Consider the following 26,881-nt stretch of genomic DNA (forward strand, 5'->3'; position numbering starts at 1 on the left):
AATATCTAGGTGACCCAAAGTTAAAATAAAATGGCTCTGAGTATAGTCTGTTAAAAAAATACACAATGCCTGATTCTACTCTGTTTTGGAGTATATACACCAACTCAGTATACTCCCTCCCGTAAAATAAAGAAATTCTAATTTTACACGAATCGAAAAAATCTAAATATGATCTAGGCACCCCAAAGTTAAAAACAATATTGCTCTGTGTATAATCTGTCAGAGAACATATACAATGCCCTTTTCTACTCTGTTTTGGAGTATATACACCAACTCCATACGCTTTCTCATGTAAAATACAGAAATTCTATATTTAAGCGAATCGACAAAATTCTAAATATTATCTAGGGACCCCAATGTTCAAAGCAAAATTTATCTGAATATAATCTGTCAGAAAAAATATACGATGCCATTTTCTACTCTTTTTTGGAGTATATACACCAACTCAATATGCTCTCTAAAGTAAAATACTGAAATTCTAATTTTACGAGAATCAAAAAAAATCTAAATAATATGTAGGAGCCCCAAAGTTAAAAGAAAATGGCTCTGAATATAGTGTGTTAGAAAAAATATACAATGCCTTATTCTAATCTGTTTTAAAGTATATACACCAACTTAGTATGCTCTCTCATGTAAAATACCGAAATTCTAATTTTAACAAACCGAAAAAATCTAAATATTATCTAGGAACTTCAATGTTAAAAAAAATATTGCTCTGAATATAATCCATCAGAAAAACTATACAATGCCCTATTCTACTCTGTTTTTGAGTATATACACCAACTTCATATGCTCTCTCATGTAAAATACAGAAATTCTACATTTAAGCGAATCAAAGAAAATCTAGATATTATCTAGGCACCTCAATGTTAAAAGCAAAATTTCTCTGAATATAATCTGTCAGAAAAAATATACAATGATCTATTCTAATATGTTTTGGAGTATATACACCAACTCCATATGCTCTCTCATGTAAAATACAGAAATTCTATATTTAAGGAAAACAAAAAATATCTAAATATTTTCTAGGCACCCCAATGTAAATACCAAAATTTATCTGAATATAATGTGTCAGAAAAAATACACAATTGCATTTTCTACTTTGTTTTTTAGTATATACACAAACTCAATATGCTCTCTCATGTAAAATTCCGAAATTCTAATTTTACGCGAATCGAAATAAATCTAAATAATATCTAGGCGCCTCAAAGTTTAAAGAAAATAGCTCTTAATATAGTCTGTTAGAGAAAATATACAATGCCTTATTCTACTCTGTTTTGGAGTATATACACCAACTCAGTATGCTCTTTCATGCAAAATACAGAAATTGTATATTTAAGCGAATCGAAACAAATCTAAATATTATTTAGGCACCCGTATGTTAAAAGCAAAATTCCTCTGAATATAATCTGTCAGAAAAAATATACAATGCCCTTTTCTACTCTGTTTTTAGTATATACACCAACTCAATATGCTCTCTCATGTAAAATACAGAAATTCTAATTTTAGCCGAATCGAAAAAATCTAAATATTATGTAGGCACCCCAATGTTAAAAACAAAATTACTCTGAATATAATCTGTCAGAAAAAATATACAATGCCCTATTCTACTCTTTTTTGGAGTATATACAGAAACTCCATATGCTCTCTCATGTAAAATACCGAAATTCTAATTTTACACGAATTGATAAAAATCTAAATAATATCTAGGCGCCACAACGTTCCAGAAAAATAGCTCTGAATATACTCTGTTAGAAAAAATATACAATGCGTTATTCTACTTTGTTTTGGAGTATATAAACTAACTCCATATGCTCTCTCCTGTAAAATACAAAAATCCTAATTCTACCTGAATCGAAAAAATATAAATATTGTCTAGGCACCACAATGTTAAAAACAAAATTGCTCTGAATATAATCTGTCAGAAAAAATATACAATTCCGTATTCTACTGTGCTTTGTAGTATATACACCAACTCAATATGCTCTGATATGTAAAATACAGAAATTAAAATTTATCCGAATCGAAATAATCTAAATGTTATTTAGGCACGTCAATGTTAAAAACAAAATTGCTCTGAATATAATTTTTCAGAAAAAATATACAATGCCCTATTCTACTCTGTTTTGGAGTATATACACCAACTCAGTATGCTCTCTTATGTAAAATACCGAAATTCTAATTTTACCCGAATTGAAAAAATCTAAATATTATCTAGGCACCTCAGTGTTAAAAAAAATTGCTCTGAATATAATCTCTCAGAGAAAATATACAATGCCCTATTCTACTCTGTTTTGGAGTATATAGACCAACTCAGTATGCGCTGTCATGTAAAATACAGAAATTCTAATTGTACGTGAATCGAGAAAAATCCAAATATTGTCTATGCACCCCGATGTTAAAAGTAAAATTGCTCTGAATATAATCTGTCAGAAAAAATATACAATGCCCGATTCTACTCTGTTTTGGAGTATATACACGAACTCCATATGCTCTCTCATGTAAAATACAGAAATTCTAATTTTACGTGAATTGAAATATATCTAAATAATATCTAGGCGCCCCAAAGTTAATAGAAATTGGCTCTGAATATAGTCTGTTAGAAAAACTATACAATGCCTTATTCTAGTCGGTTTTGGAGTATATACACCATCTCAGTAGGCTCTCTTATGTAAAATACAGCAATTTTAATTTTACGTGAATCAAAAAAAATCTAAATATTATCTACGCACCCCAATGTTTAAAACAAAATTGCTCTGAATATAAACTGTCAGAAAAAATATACAATGCCCTATTCTAATCTGTTTTAAAGTTTATACACCAACTCTATATGCTCTCTCATGTAAAATACAGAAATTCTAATTTTACTTGAATCGAAAAAATCTAAATATTATCTAGGAAACTCAGTGTTAAAATAAATAGCTCTGAATATAATCTCACAGAGAAAATACACAATGCCCTATTCTACTCTGTTTTGGAGTATATACACCAACTCAACATTCTCTCTCATGTAAAATACAGAAATTCTATATTTAAGCGAATCGAAAAAAATCTAAATATTATATAGGCACCCCAAAGTTAAAAACCAAAACGATCTGAATATAATCTGTCAGAAAAAATATACAATGCCCTATTCTACTCTGTTTTCGAGTATATACACCAACTCGATAAGCTCTCTCATGTAAAATACAGAAATTCTATATTAAAGCAAATCGAAAAAAATCGAGATATTATTTAGGCAACCCAAAGTTAAAAGAAAATGGCTCTGAATATAGTCTGTTAGAAAAATATACAATGCCTTATTCTACTCTGTTTTAAAGTATATACTCCAACTCAGTATGCTCTCTCATGTAAAATACAGAAATTCTAATTTTACCCGAATCGAAAAAATCTAAATATTATCTAGGCACCCAAATGTTAAAAGCAATACTGCTCTAAATATAATCTGTCAGAAAAAATATACAATGCCCTTTTCTACTCTGTTTTGTAGTATAGGCACCAACTGAATATGCTCTCTCATGTAAAATACAGAAATTCTAATTTTACGTGAATCAAAAAAATCGAAATATTATCTAGGCAACCCAACGTTAAAAACAAAATTGCTCTGAATATAATCTGTGACAATAATTATAAAATTCCCTATTCTACTCGGTTTTGGAGTATATACACCAATTGAGTATGCTCTCTTATGTAAAATACAGAAATTCTATATTTAGGCAAATCGAAAAAAATCTAAATATTATCTAGGCACCCCTATGTTAAAAGCAAAACTGCTCAGAATATAATCTGTCAGAAAACATATACAATGCCCTTTTCTACTCTGTTTTGTAGTATATACACCAACTCAATATGCGCTGTCATGTAAAATACAGAAATTCTAAATTTACCCAAACCGAAGAAATCTAAATATTATCTAGGCACCCCAATGTTAAAAACAAAATTGCTCTGAATATAATCTGTCAGAAAAAATATACAATGCCCTTTTCTACTCTGTTTTGGAGTATATACACCAATTCAATATGCTCTCTCATAGAAAATACCGAAATTCTAATTTTAGGTGAATCAAAGAAAATCTAAATAATATCTAGGCGCCCCAAAGTTAAAAGAAAATGGCTCTGAATATAGTCTGTTAGAAAAAATATACAACGCCTTATTCTACTATTTTTGGAGTATATACACCAACTCAGTATGCTCTCTCATGTAAATAACATAAATTCTAATTTTACATGAACCAAAAGGAATCTAAATATTATCTAGGCACCCCTATGTTAAAAACAAAATTGCTCTGAATATAATCTGTCAGAAAAAATATACAATGCCCTATTCTACTCTGTTTTAAAGTATATACCCCAACTCCATATGCTCTCTCATGTAAAATACAGAAATTCTATATTTAAGCGAATCGAATAAATTCTAGATATTATCTATGCACCCCAATGTTAAAAGCAAAATTTCTATTAATATAATCTGTCAGAGAAAATAAACAATGCCCTTTACTTCTCTGTTTTGTAGTATATACACCAACTCAATATGCTCTCTCATGTAAAATTCAGAAATTCCAATTCTACCCAAATCAATAAAATCTAAATATTATCTAGGCACCCCAATGTTAAAAAAAAAATTGCTCTGAAAATATTCTGTCAGAAAATATATACAATGCCCTATTCTATTCTGTTTTGGAGTATATACAACAACTCAGTATGCTCTCTCATGTAAAATACCGAAGTTCTAATTTTAAGTGAATCGATAAATTTCTAAATATTATCTAGGCACCGCAATGTTAAAAACAAAATTGCTATGAAAAAAATTGGCAGAAAAAAGGTACAATGCCCTTTTCTAATCTGTTTTTTAGTATATACACCAACACAATACGCTCTGTCATGTAAAATACAGAAATTATAATTCTACCAGAATCGAAAATTCTAAATATTATCTAGTCAACCCAATGTTAAAAACAAAATTGCTCTGAATATAATCTGTCAGAAATAATATACAATGCCCTATTCTACTCTGTTTTATATTATATACACCAACTCAATATGCTCTTTCATGTAAAATACAGAAATTCTATTTTTACCCGAATCGAAAAAATCTAAATATTATCTAGGCACCCCAATGTTAAAAACAAAATTGCTCTGAATATAATCTGTCATAAAAAATATACAATGCCCTTTTCTACTTCGTTTGGGGTATATAAACCAACTCCATATGTTCTCTCATGTAAAATACCGAAATTCTAATTTTACGCAAATCGAAAAAAATCTAAATGATATCTAGACGCCCCGAAGTTAAAAGTTAATGGCTCGGAATATAGTCTGTTAAAAAAAATATACAATGCCTTATTCTACTCTGTTTTGGAGTATATAAACCAACTCAGTATGCTCTCTCATGTAAAATAGAGAAATTCTATATTTAAGCAAATCGAAAAAAATTTAAATATTATCTAGGCACCCGAATGTTAAAAGAAAAATAACGCTGAATGTAATCTGTCAGAAAAAATATACAATGCCCTATTCAACTCTGTTTTTAGTAAATACACCAACTCAATATGCTCTCTCATGTAAAATACAGAAATTCTAATTTTACCCGAATCGAAAAAATCAAAATATTATCTAATCACCTCAATGTTAAAAGTAAAATTTCTCTGAATATAATGTCAGAAAAAATACACAATGCCGTATTCTACTCTGTTTTGGAGTATATACACCAATTCAGTATGCTCTCTCAAGTAAAATAGAGAAATTCTATATTTAAGTGAATCGAAAAAAATTTAAATATTATCTAGGCACCACAATGTTAAAAGCAAAATTGCTCTGAATATAATCTTTCAGAAAAAATATACAATGCCCTTTTCTACTCTGTTTTGTAGTATATACTCCAACTCAATATGCTCTCTCATGTAAAATACAGAAATTTTAATTTTACGCGAATCGAAAAAAATCTATACAACACCTAGGCGCCTAGAAGTTAAAATAAAATGGCTCTTAATATAGTCTTTTAGAAAAAATATAGAATGCCTTATTCTACTTTGTTTTGGAGTATATACACCAACTCAGTATGCTATCTCATGTAAAATACTGAAATTCTAATTTTACCCGAATCGAAAAAATCTAAATATTATTTTGGCAACCCAATGTTAAAAACAAAATTGCTCTGAATATAATCAGTCAGAAAAAATATACAATGCACTATTCTACTCTGTTTTGGAGTATATACACCAACTCCATATGCTCTATCATGTAAAATACAGAAATTCTATATTTAAGCAAATCGTGAACAATTTAAATGTTATCTAGGCACCTTAATTTTAAGAACAAAATTGCTCTTAATATAATCTGTCAGAAAGAATATACAATGTCCTATTCTACTCTGTTTTGGAGTATATACACCAACTCCATATGCTCTCTCATCTAAAATACAAAAATTCTATATTTAAGCGAATCGAAAAATATCTAAATATTATTTATGCACCCCAATGATAAAAAAAAATTGCTCTGAATATAATCTTTCAGAAAGAAAATACAATGCCCTATTCTACTCTGTTTTGGAGTATATACAGCAACTCTATATGCTATCTCATGTAAAATACGGAAATTCTAATTTTACGCGAATTGAAAAAAATCTAAATAATATCTAGGCGCCCCAATGATCAACAAAAATGGCTCTGAATATAGTATGTTAGAAAAACTATCCAATGCCTTATTCTACTTTGTTTTGGAGTATATACACAACTCCATATGCTCTCTCATGTAAAATACAGAAATTCTAATTCTACCCTAATCGAAAAAATATACATATTGTCTAGGCACCTGAATGTTAAAAACAAAATTTCTCTGAATATAATCTGTCAGAAAAAATATACAATGTCCTATTTTACTCTGTTTTGGAGTATATACACCAAATCCATATGCTCACTCCTGTAAAATACAGAAATTCTATATTCAAGGGAATCGAAAAAAATCTAAATATTTTATAGGCACCCCAATATTAAAATCAAAATTGCTCTGAACATAATCTGTCAGAAAAAATATAAATGCCCTTTTGTACTTTGTTTTGTAGTATATACACCAACTCAATATTCTCTCTCATGTAAAATACAGAAATTCTAATTTTACCCGAATCAAAAAAATCTAAATATTATGTAGGCACCCCAATGTTAAAAACAAAAATTCTCTGAATATAATCTGTTAGAGAAAATATACAATGCCCTATTCTACTCTGTTTTGGAGTTTGTACACCAACTCAGTTTGCTCTCTCTTGTAAAATACCGAAATTCTAATGTTACGTGAATCGAAAACATTGTAAATATTATCTAGGCACTTCAATGATAAAAAAAAATTGCTCTGAATATAATCTGTCAGAAAAAATAAACAATTCTCTTTTCTACTCTGTTTTGGAGTATACACACCAACTCCATATGCTCTCTCATGTAAAAAAGCGAAATTCTAATTTTACGCTAATCGAAAAAAATCTAAGTAATATCTAGGCACCCCAAAATTGAAAGAAAATGGCTCTCAATGTAGTGTGTTAGAAAAAATATACAATGCCTTATTCTACTTCGTTTTGGAGTATATACACCAAATAAGTATACTCTCATATGTACAATACCAAAATTCAAATTTTACATGAGTTGAAAAATTCTAAATATTATTTAGGCACCCGAATGGCAAAAGCAAAATTGTGCTGAATATATTCTGTGAGAAAAAATGTACACTGTCCTTTGCTACTATTTTTTGGAGTATATACACCAACTCAATAAGCTCTCTCATGTCAAATACCGAAATTCTAATTTTACCCGAATCTAAAAAAATCTAAATAATATGTAGGCGTCCCAAAATTAAAAGAAAATGGCTCTGAATATAGTCTGTCAGAAAAAACATACAGTGCCTTATTCTACCCTGTTTTGGGGTATATACACCAACTCAGTATGCTCTCTCATGTAAAATAACGAAATTCTAAGTTTACGGGAATCGAATAAAATCCAAATATTATGTAGGCACCCCGACGTTAAAAACATAATTGCTCTTAATGTAATCTGTCATAAAAAATATACACTGCCCTATTCCACTGTATTTTAAAGTATATACACCAACTCCATATGCTCTCTCATGTAAAATACAGAAATTCTATATTTAAGTGAATCGAAAAAAATCTAAATATTATCTAGGGACCACAATGTTAAAAGCAAAATTACTCTGTATATAATGTCAGAAAAAATATACAATGCCATTTTCTACTCTGTTTTAAAATATATACACCAACTCAGTATGCTCTCTCTTGTAAAATACAGAAATTCTAATTTTAGCAAAGTCAAAAAATCTAAATATTATCTAGGCACCCGAATGTTAAAAACAAATTTGCTTTGAACATTAACTATCAGAAAAAATATACAATGCCCTATTCTAATTTGTTTTGGAGTATATACACCAACTCAGTATGCTCTCTAGTGTAAAACACCGAAATCCTAATTTTACGTGAATCGAAATAAATCTAAATAATATCTAGGCGCCCCAAAGTTAAAAGAAAATGGCACAGAACATACTCTGTTAAAAAAATATACAATGCCTTATTCTACTCTGTTTTGGAGTATATACACCAAATCAGAATGCTCTCTCATGTAAAATACCGAAATTCTAATTTTACGTGAATCAAAAAAAATCTAAATATTATCTAGGCACCCGAATGTTAAAACTAAAATTGCTCTGATTAGAATCTGTCAAAAAAAATATACAATGCCCTTTTCTACTCTCTTTTAAAGTATATACACCAACTCAATTTGCTGTCTCATGTTAAATACCGAAATTCTAATCTTACGGTGAATCAAAAAAATATCTAAATATTATCTATGCACCCGAATGTTAAAAGCAAAACTGCTCTGAATATAATCTGTCAGAAAAAATATACAATGCCTTATTCTACTGTTTTGGAGTATATACACCAACTCAGTATGCTCTCTTATGTAAAATACCCAAATTCCAATTTTACGTGAATCGAAAAATATCTAAATATTATCTAGGCACCCCAATGTTAAAAATAAAATTGCTCCGAATATAATCTGTCAGAAAAAATGTACAAAGCCCTATTCTACTCTGTTTTGGAGTATATACACCAACTCCATATGTTCTCTCATGTAAAATACAGAAATTCCATATTGAAGCGAATCGAAAAGAATCTAAATATTATCTAGGCACTCCAATGGTCAAAGCAAAATTGCTCTGATTATAATCTGTCAGAAAAAACATACAATACCCTTTTCTACTCTGTTTTGGAGTATATACACGAACTCAATATGCTCTCTCATGTAAAATACCGAAATTCTAATCTTACGCAAATCGAAAAAAATCTAAATAATATCTATCCGTTCCAAAGTTAAAAGAAAATGGCTCTGAATATAGTCTGTTACAAAAAATATACAGTGCCTTATTCTACTCTTTTTTGGAGAATATACACCAACTCAATATGCTCTCTCATGTGAAATACAGAACTTCTAATTTTACCCGAATCAAAAACATCTAAATATTATCTAGGCTCCACAATGTTAAAAGCAAAATTGCTACGAATATAATCTGTTAGAAAAAATATAAAATGCCCTTTTCTACTCTATTTTGTAGTATATATACCAACTCAATATGCTCTCACATGTAAAATAACAAAATTCTAATTTTACACGAATCAAAATAAATCTAAATAATATCTCGGCACCCCAAAGCTAAAAGAAAATGGCTCTGAATATAGTCTGTTAGAAAATATATACAATGCCTTATTCTACTTTGTTTTGGAGTACATACACAAACTCAGTATGCTCTCTCTTGTAAAATACTGAAATTCTAAATTGACGTGAATCGAAATAAATCTAAATATTATCTAGGCACCCCAATGGTAAAAGCAAAATTGCTCCTATTATAATCTGTCAGAAAAAATACACAATGCCCTTTTCTACTCAGTTTTGGAGTATATATACCACTCAATATGCTCTCTAATGTAAAATAAAAAAATTCTAATTTTACATGAATCGAAAAAAATCTAAATAATTTCTAGGTGCCCCAAAGTTAAAAGAAAATGGCTCTGAATATAGTCTGTTACAAAAAATATACAATGCCTTATTCTACTCTGTTTTGAAATATATACACCAACTCAGTATGCTCTCTCATGTAAAATACAGAAATTCTAATTTTACCTGAATCAACAATATCTAAATATTATCAAGGCACCCCAAAGATAAAAACAAAATTGCTCTGAATATAATCTGTCAGAAAAAACATACAATGCCCTTTTCTACTTTGTTTTGGGTATATACCCTAACTCAATATGCTCTCTCATGTAAAATACAGAAATTCTAATTTTACCCGAATCGAAAAAATCTAAACACTATCTAGGCTCCCCAATGTTAAAAGTAAAATTGCTCTGAATATAATCTGTGAGAAAAAATATACAATGCCATTTCTAATCTCTTTTGTAGTATATACACGAACTAAATATGCCCTCTCATGTATAATAACGAAATTCTAATTCTACACAAATCGAAAAGATCTAAACATTATCTAGCCACCCCAATGTTAAAAGCAAAATTGCTTTGAATATAATCTGTCAGAAAAAATATACAATGCCCTTTTCTACTCTGTTTTCTAATATATACCCCCACTTAGTATGCTCTCTTATGTAAAATGAAGAAATTCTAATTTTAACCGAATTGAAAAAATCGAAATATCATCTAGGCACCCCAATGTTAAAATCAAAATTTCTCTGAATATAATCTGTCAGAAAAAATATACAATGCCCTTTTATACTCTGTTTTGGAGTATATACACCAACTCAATATGCTCTCTCATGTAAAATACAGAAATTCTAATATTACGCGAATGGAGAAAAACCTAATTGATATCTAGGTGCCCCAAAGTTAAAAGAAAATGGCTCTGACTATAGTGTGCTAGAAAAAATATACAATGCCTTATTCTACTCTGTTTTGGAATATATACCCCAACTCAGTATGCTCTCTCATGTAAAATACCGAAATTCTAATTTTACGTGAATCGAAACAAATCTAAATATTATATAGGCACCCCAATGTTTAAAAAAAATTGCTCTGAATATAATCTGTCAGAAAAAATATACAATGCCCTATTCTACTCTGTTTTGGAGTATATACACCAACTCCATATGCTCTCTCATGCAAAATACAGAAATTCTATATTTAAGCGAATTGAAAAAAATCTAAAAATTATATAGGCACCCCAATGTTATAAGCAAAATAGCTCTGAATTTAATCTGTCAGAAAAAATATACCATGTTCTTTTCTACTCTGTTTTGTAGTATATACACCAACTCAATATGCAATCTCAGGTAAAATACAGAAATTCTAACTTTACCTGATTCGAAAAAATCTAAATATTACCTAGGCACCCAAATGTTAAAACAAAATTTCTCTGAATACCATCTGTCAGAAAAAATATGCAATGCCCCATTTTACTCTGTTTTGGAGTATATACACCAACTCAGTATGCTCTCTCATGCTAAATACCGAAATTGTAATTTTACGTGAATCGAAAAAGATCTAAATATTATCTAGGCACGCGAATGTTAAAAGCAAAATTGCTCTGAATGTAATCTGTCAGAAAAAATATACACTGCCCTTTTCTACTCTTTTTTGGAGTAAATACACCAACTCAATATGCTATCTCATGTAAAATATAGAAATTCTAATTTTACGTGAATCGAATAAAAGCTAAATAATGTCTAGCGCCCCAAAGTTAAAAGAAAACGGCTCTTAATATACTCTGTTAGGAAAAATATACAATGCCCTTTTCTACTCTGTTTTGGAGTATATACACCAAATCCATATGCTCTCCAATGTAAAATACAGAAATTCTATATTTAAGAGAATAAAAAATATCTAAAATATATCTAGGCACCCCAAAGTTAAAAGAAAATGGCTCTGAATATAGTCTGTTAAAAAAAGTATACAATGCCTTATTCCACTCTCTTTTGTAGTATATACACCAACTCAGTATGCTCTCTCATGTAAAATAAAGAAATTCTAATTTTAACTGAATCGAAAAAATTAAAAAATCTAAATATTATCTAGGCATCCCAATGTTAAAACCAAAATTGCTCTGAATATAATATATCAGAAAAAATGTACAATGCCATTTTCTGCTCTGTTTTGTAATATATACACCAACTCAATATGCTCTCTCATGTAAAATAACGAAATTCTAATTTTACGCGATTCGAAATAATTCTAAATAATATCTAGGTGTTCCAAGGTTAAAAGGAAATGGCTCTGAATATAGTCTGTTAGAAAAAATATACAATGCCTTATTCTACTGTGTTTTGGGATATATACACCAACTCAGTATGCTCTCTCATATAAAATACCGAAATTCTAAATTTACGTGAATAGAAAATAATCTAAATATAATCTAGGAACCCCAATGTTAAAAGCAAAATTGCTCTGAATATAATCTGTCATAAAAATTATACAATGCCCTTTTCTACTCTGTATTGGAGTATATACACCAACTCAATATGCTCTGTCATGTAAAATACCCAAATTCTAATTTTACGCGAATCGATAAAATCTAAATAATACCTAGGCGCCTTAAAGTTAAAAGAAAATGGCTCTGAATATAGTCTGTTAGAACAAATATACAATGCCTTATTCTACTATGTTTTGGAGTATATACACGAACTCAGTATGCTCTCTTATGTAAAATAAAGATATTCTAATTTTACCCGAATCAAAAAATCTAAATATTATCTAGGCACCCCAATGTTAAAAACAAAATTGCTCTGAATATAATCTGTCAGAAAAATTATACAACGCCTTATTCTACTCCGTTTTGGAATATATACACCAACTCTACCTGCTGTCTCATGTAAAATACAGAAATTATATATTTAATCGAATCGAAAAAAATCTAAATATTATCTAGGCACCCCAATGTTAAAAGCAAAATTGCTCTGAATACAATCTGTCAGAAAAAATATACAATGCCCTTTTCTACTCTGTTTTGGAGTATATACACCAAATCAGTATGCTCTCTCTTGTAAAGCACTGAAATTCTATATTTAAGCGAATAGAAAAAAATCTAAATAATATCTAGGCGCCCCAAAGTTAAAAGAAAATGGCTCTGAACATAGTCTGTTAGAGAAAATATACAATGCCCTATTCTACTTTCATTTGGACTATATACACCAACTCAGTATGCTCTCTCATGTTAAATACCAAATTTCTAAGTTTACGTAAATCAAAAAAATTCTAAATATTATTCAGGCACCATAATCTTAAAAGCAAAATTGCTCTGAATATAATTTGTCAGAAAAAATATACAATGCCCTTTTCTAGTTTGTTTTGGAGTATATACACCAACTCAATATGCTCTCTCACGTAAAATACCGTAATTATAATTTTACGTGAATCAAAAATTCTAAATAATATCTAGGCACCTCAAAGTTAAAAGAAAATGGCTCTGAATATAGTCTGTAAGAAAAAATATACAATGCCTTATCCTACTCTGTTTTGGAGTATATACACCAACTCAGTATGCTCTCTCATATAAAATACAGAAATTCTAGTTTTACCCGAATCGAAAAAATCTAAAAATTATCTAGGCACCCCAATGTTAAAAACAAAACTTCTCTGAATATAATCTGTCAGAAAAAATATACAATGCCCGATTCTTCTCCGTTTTTGAGTATACACCAACTCCATATTCTCTCTCAGGTAAAATAAAGAAATTCTATATTTAAGCTACTCGAAAAAAATCTAAATATTATCTAGGCACCCCTATTTTAAAAAAAAATTACTCTGAATATAATCTGACAGAAAAAACTTACAATGCCGTTTTCTACTCTGTTTTGTAGTATATACACTAACTCAGTATGGTTTCTCATGTAAAATAACAAAATTCTAATTTTACGTGAATCGAAAAATATCTAAATATTATCTAGGCACCCCAATGTAAAAAGCAAAATTTCTCTGAATATAATCTGTAAGAAAAAGCATACAATGCCTTTTTCTACTCTGTTTTGGTGTATATACACCAACTCAATATGCACTCTCATGTACAATACCGAAATTATAATTTTACACTAATCGAAAAAAATCTAAATATTATCTAGGAACCCAATGTTAAAAGAAAATGACTCTTAATATAACCTGTCAATCAAAATATAGTATTCCCTTTTCTACTGTGTTTTGCAGTATATAAACCAACAGAATATGCTCTCTAATGTAAAATACCGAAATTCTAATTTTACGCAAATCGAAATAAATCTAAATATTAACTAGGCACCCCAATGTTAAAAGCAGCATTGATCTGAATATAATCTGTCAGAAAAAATATACAATGTTCTTTTCTACTCTGTTTTGAAGTATATACACAAACTCAACATGCTCTTTCAGCTAAAATACCAAAATTCTAAATTTACGTGAATCGAAAAAAATCTAAATATTATCTAGGCACCCCAATGATAAAAGAAAAATTGCTCTGAATATAATCTTTCAGAAAAAATATACAATGCCCTTTTCTACTCTGTTTTGGAGTATATACACCAACTCAATACGCTCTCTCATGTAAAATACAGAAATTCTAATTTTACCCGAATCGAAAAAAATCTAAATATAATCTAGGCACCCCAAAGTCAAAAACAAAATTGCTCTGAATATAATCTGTCAAAAAAAATATACAATGCCCTATTCTCCTCTGCTTTGAAATATATACACCAACTCAGTATACTCTCTCATGTAAAATACCGAAAATCTAATTTTACGTGAATCGAAAAAAATCTAAATATTATCTAGGCACCCCAATGTTAAAAGCAAAATTTCTTTGAATATAGTCTGTCATAAAAATTATACTATGCCCTTTTCTACACTGTATTGGTGTTTATACACCAACTCAATATGCTCTCTCATGTAAAATACTTACATTCTAATATTACGTGAATTGAACAAAATCTAAATAATATCTAGGCGCCCCAAAGTTGAAAGAAAATGGCACTGAATATAGTCTGTTAGAACAAATATACAATGCCTTATTCTACTATGTTTTGGAGTATATACACGAACTCAGTATGCTCTTTCGTGTAAAATAAAGATATTTTAATTTTACCCGAATCGAAAAAATCTAAATATTATCTAGGCACCACAATGTTAAAAACAAAATTGCTCTGAAAATAATCTGTCAGAAAAAATATAAAATACCCTATTCTACTCTGTTTTTGAGTATATAAACTAACTCTACCTCCTCTCATGTAAAATACAGAAATTCTATATTTAAGCGAATCGAAAAAAATCTACATATTATCTAGGCACCCCAATGTTAAAAGCAAAATTTCTCAGAATATAATCTGTCAGAAAAAATATACAATGCCCTTTTCTACTCTGTTTTGGAGTACAAACACCAAATCAGTATGCTCTCTCATGTAATATAACAAAATTCTAATTTTACGCGATTCGAAAAAAATATAAATAATATCTAGGTGCCCCAAAGTTACAAAAAAATGGCTCTGAATATCATCTGTCAGAAGAAATATGCAATGCCCTTTTATACTCTGTTTTGGGGTATATACACCAACTCAATATGCTCTCTCATGTAAAATATCGAAATTCTAAATTTACGCGAATCGAAAAAAATCTAAATATTATCTATGCACCCCAATATTAAAAGCAAAATTGCTATGAATATTATTTTTCAGAAGAAAATATACAATGCCTTTTTCTACCCTGTTTTGGAGTATATACACCAACCCAATATGGTCTCTCATGTAAAACACTGAAATTCTATATATACTCGATCGAAAAAATCTAAATATTATCTAGGCACCCAAATGTTGATAAAAAATGGCTTTGAATATATTCTGTCAGAAAAAATATACATTGCCGTTTCTACTCTGTTTTGGAGTACATATACCAACTCAGAATGCTCTCTAATGTAAAATACCAAAATTATAAATTTACGTTAATCAAAGGAAATTTAAACATTATCTAGGCACCCCAATGTTAATAGCAAAATTGTTCTGAATATAAAATGTCATACAAAATATACAATGCCCTTTTCTACTTTGTTTTGTAGTATATACACTAACTCAATATGCTCTCTCATGTAAAATACAGAAATTCTATATTCACTCGAATTGAAAAAAATCTAAATATTAATTTGGCATCCCGATGTTAAAAGCAAAATTTTTCAGAATATTATCTGTCAGAAATAATACACAATGCCCTATTCTATTCTGTTTTGGAGTATACACATCTACTCAATATTCTCTCTCATGTAAAATACCGAAATTCAAATTTTTCGCAAATCAAAAAAAATCTAAATATTATCTAGGAACCCTAATGTTAAAAGAAAATGGCTCTGAATATAATCTGTAAGAACATATATAGAATGACTTTTTCTACTTCGTTTTGGAGTATATACACCAACTCAATATTCTCTCTCATGTAAAATACCGAAATTATAAATTTACGCATATTAAAAAAATTCTAAATATTATGTAGGCACCCCAATGTTAAAAGCAAAATTGTTCTGAATGTAATCTGTAAGAAGGAACATAAAATGCCTTTTTCTACTCTCTTTTGTAGTATATACACCAACTCAATATGCTCTCCCATGTAAATTGCAGAAAATATAATTTTACACGAACTGAAAAAATCTAAATATTATCTAGGCATTCCAATGTTAAAACCAAAATTGCTCTGAATATAATCTGTCACAAAAAATACACAATGCTTTTTACTACTCTGTTGTGGAGTACATACAGCAACTCAATATGCTCTCTCATGTAAAATACCGAAATTCTAAATTTACGCGAAGCATAAAACATCTAAATATTATCTAGGCACCCCAATGTGAAAAGCAAAATTGCTCTGAATATAATCTGTCCGAAAAAATATACAATGCCTTCTTCTCCTCTGTTTTGGAATATATAAACCAACACAACATGCTCTGTCATGTAAAACAATGAAGTTCTATTTATACGTGAATCGAAAAAATCTAAATATTATCTAGGCACCCCAGTGTTAAAAAAAAATTGCTCTAAATATAATTCGTCATAAAAAATATCTAATGCCCTATTCTACTCTGTTTTGGAGTATAAACACCAACTCCATATGCTCTCTCATGTAAAATACAGAAATTCTATATTTAAGCGAATCGAAAAAAATCTAAATATTATCTAGGCACCCCAATGTTAAAAAAAAATTACTCTGAATATAAACTGGCAGAAAAAATATACAATGCCCTATTCTACTCTGTTTTAAAGTATATACACCAACTTCATATGCACTCTCATGTAAAATACAGAAATTTTATATTTAAGTGAATTGAAAAAAATCTAAATATTATCTAGGCAACCAAATGTTAAAAGCAAAATTGCTCTGTATAAAATCTGTCAGAAAAAATATACAACGCCCTATTCTACTCTGTTTTGGAGTATATACACCAACTTCATATGCTCTCTCATGTAAAATACAGAAATTCTATATTTAGCGAATCGAAAAAAATCTAAATATTATCTAGGAACCTCAATGTTAAAAACAAAATTGCTCTGAATATAATCTGTGAGAAAAAATATACAATGCCCTATTCTACTCTGTTTTCGAGTATATACAACAACTCCATATGCTCTCTCATGTAAAATACAGAAATTCTATATTTAAGCGAATCGAAAAAAATCTAAATATTATCTAGGCACCCGAATGTTAAAAACAAAATTGCTCTGAATGAAATCTGTCAGAAAAAATATACACTGCCCTTTTCTACTCTGTTTTGTAGTATATACACCAACTCAATATGCTCTCTCATATAAAATACCAAAATTCTAATTTTACGCGAATTGAAAAAAATCTAAATATTATTTAGGCACCCTAATGTTAAAAACAAAATATCTCTGAATGTAGTCTGTCAGAAAAAATATACAATGCCCTATTCTACTCTGTTTTCGAGTATATACACCAACACAATATGCTAGCTCATGTAAAATACAGAAATTCTAATTTTACCTGAATCGAAATAATCTAAATATAATCTAGGCACCCCAATGTTAAAAACATAATTGCTCTGAATATAATCTATCAGAAAAAGTATACAATGTCCTTTTCTACCCTGTTTTGTAGTATATACACCAACTCAATATGCTCTCTCATGTAAAATACAGAAATTCTAATTTTACACGAACGGAAAAAATGTAAATATTATCTAGGCACCCCAATGTTCAAGGCAAAATTGTTCTGAATATAATCTGTTAGAAAAAATATAATGTGCCCTTTTCTACTCTGTTTTGGAGCATATACACCAACTCAATATGCTCTCTCATGTGAAGTACCGAAATTCTAATTTTAGGTGAATCAAAAAAAATCTAAATAATATCTAGGCGCCCCAACGTTAAAAGAAAATGGCTCTGAATATAGTCTGTTAGAAAAAATATACAATGTCTTATTCTACTCTGTTTTGGAGTATATACACCAGCTCATTATGCTCTCTTATGTAAAATACCGAAATTCTTATTTTACGCGAATCGAAAAAAATCTAAATAATATCTAGGTGCCCCAAAGTTAAAAGAAAATGGCTCTGAATATAGTCTGTTAGAAAAAATATACAATGCCTTATTCTACTCTGTTTTGGAGTATATACACCAACTCAGTATGATCTCTCATGTAAAATACCGAAATTATTATTTTAAGTGAATCGATAAGTTTCTAAATATTATCTAGGCACCGCAATGTTAAAATCAAAATTTCTCTGAATAAAATCTGTCAGAAAAAATGTACAATGCCCTTTGCTACACTGTTTTGTAGTATATACACCAACTCAATAAGCTCTCTCAAGTATAATACAGAAATTCTAATTTTACGTGAATCGAAAAAAGTCGAAATAATATCTAGGCGCCCTGAAGTTAAGAGAAAATGGCTCTGAATATAGTCTTTTTGAGAAAATACACAATGCTTTATTCTACTCTGTTTTGGAGTATATACACCAACTCAGTGTGCTCCCTCATGTAAAATACTGAAATTCTAATTTTTCCCGAATCGACAAAAATCTAAATATTATCTAGGCACCCCAATGTTAAAAACAAAATTGCTCTGAACATAATCCCTCAAAAAAATATACAATGCCCTATTCTACTCTGTTTTGGAATATAAACAAACTACATACGGTCTATAATGTAAAATACAGAAATTCTCTATTTAAGCGAATTGAAAAAAATCTAAATATTATCTATGAACACCAATATTAATAGCAGAATTGTTCTGAATATAATCTGTCAGAAAAAATATACAATGCTCTTTTCTACTCTGTTTTGGAGTATATACATCAACTCAATATGCTCTCTCACGTAAAATGCAGAAATTCTACATTTAAGCGAATCGAAAAAAATCTAAATATAATCTAGGCATTCCAATGTCAAAAGCAAAATTGCTCTGAATGTAAACTGTCAGAAAAAATATACAATGCCCTTTTTTATTCCGTTGTTGAGTATATACACCAAATCAATATGCTCTCTCATATAAAATACCGAAATTCTAATTTTATGCGAATTGAGTAAAATCTAAATATTATCTAGGCACCCCTATGATAAAAGCAAAATTGCTCTGAATATAATTTGTCACAATAATTATAAAATGCCCTATTCGACTCGGTTTTGGAGTATATACACCAACTCAGTATGCTCTCTAATGTAAAATACAGAAATTCTATATTTAAGCAAATCGAAAAAAATCTAAATATTATCTAGGCACCCCAAGGTTAAAAGCAAAATTTCTCTGAATATAATCTGTCAGAAAAAATATACAATGCAGTTTTCTACTCGGTTTTGTAGTATATAAGCCAACTCAATATGCTCTCTCTTGTAAAATACCGAAATTCAAATTTTATGTGAATCGAAAAAAATCTAAATAATATCTAGGCGCCCCAAACTTAAAAGAAAATGGCTCCTAATATAGTCTGTTAGAAAAAACATACAATACCTTATTCTACTCTGTTTTGGAGTATATACACCAACTCAGTATGCTCTCTCATATAAAATACACAAATTCTAATTTTACGCGAATCGAAAAAAATATAAATATTATCTAGGCACCCCAATGTTAAAAACAAAACTGCTCTGAATATAATCTGTCAGAAAAAATATACAGCCCTATTCTACTCTGTTTTGGAGTATATACACCAACTCAGTATGCTCTCTCATGTAAAATACCGAAATTATTATTTTAAGTGAATCGATAAGTTTCTAAATATTATCTAGGCACCGCAATGTTAAAATCAAAATTTCTCTGAATAAAATCTGTCAGAAAAAATGTACAATGCCCTTTGCTACACTGTTTTGTAGTATATACACCAACTCCATATGCTCTCTCATATAAAATAAAGAAATTCTAATTTTCCGTGAATCGAGAAAAATCTAAATATTATATGGGCACCCCAATGTTAAAAGAAAAATTGCTCTGAATATAATATGTCCGAAAAATTTACAATGCCCTTTTCTGCTCTGTTTTGTAGTTTATACACCAACACTATATGCTCTGTCATGTAAAATACAGAAATTCTAATTCTACCGGAATCAAAAAAATCTAAATATTATTTAGTCAACCCAATGTTAAAAACAAAATTGCTCTGAATATAATCTGTCAGAAAAAATACACCATGCGTTATTCTACTCTGTTTTGGAGTATATACACCAACTCAATATGCTCTCTCGTGTAAAATACCGAAATTCTTATTTTACGCGAATCAAAAAAAATCTAAAAAATATCTAGGCGCCACAAAGTTAAAAGAAAATGGCTCTGAATATAGTCTGTTCGAAAAAATATACAATGCATTATTCTACTCTGTTTTGGAGTATATACACCAACTCAGTATGATCTCTCATGTAAAATACAGAAATTCTAATTTTACCCGAATCGAAAAAATCTAAATATTATTTAGTCAACCCAATGTTAAAAACAAAATTGCTCTGAATATAATCTGTCAGAGAAAATATACAATGCCCTGTTGTACTCTGTTTTGGAGTATATACACCGACTCCATATGCTCTCTCATCTAAAATACAGAAATTCTATATTTAAGCGAATTGAAAAATATCTAAATATTATCTAGGCACCCCAATGTTTAAAACAAAATGGCTCTGAATATAATCTGTCAGAAAAAATACACAATACCATTTTCTACTCTGTTTTGTAGTATATACACCAATTCAATATGCTATGATATGTAAAATACAGAAATTCTAATTTTATAAGAATTGAATAAATCTAAATATTATGTAGGCACGTCAATGTTAAAAAGAAAATCGCTCTGAATGTTATCTTTCAGAAAAAATATACAATGTTCTATTCTACTCTGTTTTGTAGTATATACAGCAACTCAGTATGATCTCTCATATAAAATACAGAAATTCTATATTTAAGCGAATCGAAAAAAATTAAAATATTATCTTGGCACGCGAATGTTAAAAGTAAAATTGCTCTGTATATAATCTGTCAGAAAAAATATACAATGGACTTTTCTACCCTCTTTTAGTATATACACCAATTCAATATGCTCTCTCATGTAAAATACAGAAATTCTAATTTTACACGTATCGAAAGAATCAAAATATTATGTAGGCACCCCAATGTTTAAAACAAAATTGCTCTGAATATAATCTGTTAGAAAAAATATAAAATGCCATATTCTACTTTGTTTTGTAGAATATACACAAACTCAATACGCTCTCTCACGTAAAATACAGAAATTCCATATTTAAGCGAATCGAAAAAAATCTAAATATTATCTAGGCACCACAAGGTTAGGAGCAAAATTGCTCTGAATATAATCTGTCAGAAAAAAATATATAATTTCCTTTTCTACTTTGTTTTGTACTATATACACCAAATCAATATGCTCTCTTATGTAAATTACAGAAACTCTAATTCTACCCGAATCGAAAATATGTAAATATTGCCTAGGCACCCCAATGTTAAAAACAAAATTGCTCTGAATATAATTTGTCAGAAAAAATAAACAATGCCCTATTCTACTCTGTTTGCACTATATACACCAACGCAGTATGCTCTGTCATGTAAAATACAAAAATTCTATATTTAAGCAAATTGAAAAAAATCTAAATATTATCTGGGCACCCCAATGTTAAAAACAAAATTGCTCTGAAGATAATCTGTCAGAAAAAATATACAATGCCCTTTTCTACTCGGTTTTGTATATATACACCAACTCAATATGCTTTCTCATGTAAAATACCGAAATTCAAATTTTACGTGAATCGAAAAAATCTAAATATTATCTAGGCACCCCAATGTTAAAAACAAAACTGCACTGAATATAATGTGTCAGGAAAATTATACAATGCCCTATTCTACTTTGTTTTGGAGTATATACACCAACTCAGGATGCTCTCTCATGTAAAATAGAGAAATTCTAATTTTACCCGATTCGAAAAAATCTAAATATTACCTAGGCAACACAATGTTAAAAACAAAATTGCTCCGAATATAATCTGTCAGAAAAAATATATAGTGTCCTTTTCTACTCTGTTTTGGAGTATATACACCAACTCCATATGCTCTCTCATGTAAAATACAGAAATTCTAATATTATGCGAATCAAAAATAATCTATATAATATCTAGGCACCTCGAAGTTAAAATAAATTGGCTCTTAATATAGTCTGTTAGAAAAAATATAGAATGCCTTATTCTACTTTGTTTTGGAGTATATACACCAACTCAGTATGCTCTCTCATGTAAAATACTGAAATTCTAATTTTACCCGAATCGAAAAATTCTAAATATTATTTAGGCAACCCAATGTTAAAAACAAAATTGCTCTGAATATAATCTCTCAGAAAGAATATACTATGCCCTATTCTACTCTGTTTTGGAGTATATACACCTACTCCATATGCTCTCTCATCTAAAACACAGAAATTCTATATTTAAGTGAATCAAAAAATATCTAAATATTATCTAGGCACCCCAATGAAAAAAACAAAATTGCTCTGAATATAATATTTCAGAAAAAATATACAATGCCCTACTCTACTCTGCTTTGGAGTATATACACAAACTCAGTATGCTCTCTCATGTAAAATACAGAAATTATAATTCTACCCAAAACGAAATAATCTAAATATTATCTAGGCACCCCAATGTTTAAAACAAAATTGCTCTGAATATATTTTGACAGAAAAAATATACAATGCCCTATTATACTCTGTTTTGGAGTATATACATTAACTCCATATGCTCTCTCATATAAAATACAGAAATTCAATATTTAAGCGAATCAAAAAAAATCTAAATAGTATCTAGGCACCCCAATGTTAAAGCAAAATTGCTCTGAATATAATCTTTCAGAAAAAATATACAATGCCCTACTCTACTCTGTTTTGGAGTATATACACAAACTCAGTTGCCCTCTCATGTAAAATACAGAAATTCTATATTTAGGCGAATCGAAAAAAAACTAAATAATATCTAGGCGCCCCAACGATAAAAAAATGGCTCTGAATATAGTCTGTTAGAACAAATATACAATTCCTTATTCTACTTTGTTTTATAGTATATACAACTCGATATGCTCTCTCATGTAAAATACAGAAATTCTAATTCTACCCTAATAGAAAAAATATAAATAATGTCTAGGCACCTGAATTTTAAAAACAAAATTGCTGTGAATATAATCTGTCAGAAAAAATATACAATGCCCTATTTTACTCTGTTTTGGAGCATATACACCAACTCCATATGCTCTCTCCGGTAAAATACAGAAATTCTATGTTTAAGGGAATCGAAAAAAATCTAAATATTATATAGGCACCCCAATGTTAAAAGCAAAATTGCTCTGAAAATAATCCGTCAGAAAAAATATAAATGCCATTTTGTACTGTTTTGTAGTTTATACACCAACTCAATATTCTCTCTCATGTAAAATACAGAAATTCTAATTTTACCCGAATCAAAAAATCTAAATATTATGTAGGCACCCCAATGTTAAAAACAAAATTTCTCTGAATATAATCTGTTAGAAAAAATGTACAATGCCCTATTCTACTCTGTTTTGGAGTATGTACACCAACTCAGTATGCTCTCTAATGTTAAATACCAAAATTCTAATTTTACGTTAATAGAAAAAAAATAAATATTATCTAGGCACTTCAATGATAAAAAAAAATTCCTCTGAATATAATCTGTCAGAATAAATATACAATGCCCTATTCTACTCTGTTTTGTAGTATATACATCAACTCAATTTGCTCTCTCATGTAAAATACAGAAATTCTATATTTAATCGAATCGAAGTAAATCTAAATATTATCTAGTCACCCCAAAGTTAAAAGCAAAATCGCTCTGAATATAATCTGTCAGAAAAAATATACGGTGCCCTATTCTACATTGTTTTGGAGTATATACACAAACTCCATATGATCTCTCATGTAAAATACAGAAATTCAATATTTAAGTGAATCGACAAAATTGTAGATATAATCTTGGCACCCCAATGTAGGAAGCAAAGTTGCTCTTAATATAATCTGTCAGATAAAATATACAATGCCCTTTACTTCTCTGTTTTTTAGTATATACACCAACTCAATATGCTCTCTCATGTAAAATAAAAAAATTCCAATTCTACCCAAATCAAAAAAATCTAAATATTATCTAGGCACCCCAATGTTAAAAATAAAATTGCTCTGAATATAATCTGTCAGAAAAAATATACAATGCCCTATTCTACTCTGTTTTGGAGTATATACACCGACTCAATATGCTCTCTCAAGTAAAATACCGAAATTCTAATTTTAAGCGAATCGAAAAACATCTAAATAATATCTAGGCACCCCAAAGTTAAAAAAAATGGCTCTGAATATAGTCTGTTAGAAAAAACATACAATGCCTTATTCTACTCTGTTTTGGAGTATATACAATAACTCAGTATGCTCTCTCATGTAAAATACAGAAATTCTAATTTTACGTGAATCAAAAAAAAATCTAAATATTATCTAGGAAAACCAATGTTAAAAACTAAATTGCTTTGAATATAATCTGTCAGAAAAAATATACAATGCCCTATTCTACTCTGTTTTAAAGTATATACACCAACTCCATATGCTCTCTCATGTAAAATAAAGAAATTCTAATTCTACCCGAATCAAAATAATCTAAATATTATCTAGGCACCCCAATGTTAAAAACAAAATTTTTCAGAATATATTCTGGCAAAAAAAATATACAATGCCCTATTATACTTTGTTTTGGAGTATATAAACCAACTCCATATATTCTCTCATGTAAAATACAGAAATTCAATATTTAAGCGAATCGAAAATAATCTAAATATTATCTAGGCACCCCAATATTAAAGCAAATTGCTCTGAATATAATCTGTCAGAAAATATATACAGTGCCTTTATCTACTCTGTTAGGTAGTATATACACCAAATCAATAAGCACTGTCATCTAAAATACAGAAATTCTAATTCTACCTGAATCGAAGAAATCTAAATATTATCTAGGCATCCCAATGTTAAAAGAAAAATTGCTCTGAATATAATCTGTAAAAGAAAATATACAATGCCCTTTTTGACTCTGTTTTGGAGTACATACACCAACTCAATATGCTCTATCATGTAAAAAACCGAAATTCTAATTTTAGGCGAATTAAAAAAATTCAAAATAATATCTAGGCGCACCAAAGTTAAAATATAATGGCTCTGAATATAGTCTTTTAGAAAAAATATATAATGCCTTATTCTACCCTGTTTTGGAGTATATACACCAACTCAGGGTGCTCTCTCATGTAAAATACAGAAATTCTAATTTTACCCAAATCGAAAAAATCTAAATATTATCTAGGCACCCCAGTGTTAAAAAAAAACTGCTCTAAATATAATCCGTCAGAAAAAATATACAATGCCCTATTCTACTCTGATTTGGAGTATATACATCAACTCCATATGCTCTCTCATGTAAATTACAGAAATTCTATAATGAAGCGAATCGAAAAAAATCTAAATATTATCTAGGCACCGCAATATTAAAAGCAAAATCGCTCTGAATATAATCTGTCAGAAAAAATATATAATGCCCTATTCTACTTTGTTTTGGAGTATATACACCAACTCAATATGATCTCTCATGTAAAATACAGAAATTCAATATTTAAGTGAATCGAAAAAATTGTAGATATTATCTAGGCACCCCAATGTGAAAAGCAAAATTGCTCTTAATATAATCTGTCAGATAAAATATACAATGCCCTTTACTTCTCAGTTTTGTAGTATATACACCAACTCAATATGCTCTCTCATGTAAAATACCGAAATTCTAATTCTACCCAAATCGAAAAAATTTAAATATTATCTAGGCAACCCAATGTAAAAACAAAATTGCTCTGAATATAATCTGTCATAAAAAATATACAATGCCCTATTCTACTCTCTTTTGGAGTATATACGCCAACTCCATATGCTCTCTCATGTATAATATTGAAATTCTAATTCTACGTGAATCGAAAAAAATCTAAATAATATCTAGGCGCTCGAAAGTTAAAACAAAATGGCTCTGAATATAGTCTGTTAGAAAAACTATACAATGCCTTATTCTACTCTGTTTTGCAGTATATACACCAACTCAGTATGCTCTCTGATATAAAATTCTAAATTTGAATTTTACGTGAATCAAAAAAAATCTAAATAATATCTAGGCGCCCCAAAGTTAAAAGAAAATGGCTCTGAATATAGTGTGTTTGAAAAAATATACAATTCCTTATTCTACTCTGTTTTAAAGTATATACACCAACTCAGTATGCTTTCTCATGTAAAATAACAAAATTCTAATTTTAACAAAATCGAAATAATCTAAATATTATCTAGGCACCCCA

This window comes from Callithrix jacchus, chromosome Y, assembly GCF_049354715.1.
Source record: "Callithrix jacchus isolate 240 chromosome Y, calJac240_pri, whole genome shotgun sequence".
Classification (NCBI taxonomy): domain Eukaryota; kingdom Metazoa; phylum Chordata; class Mammalia; order Primates; family Cebidae; genus Callithrix; species Callithrix jacchus.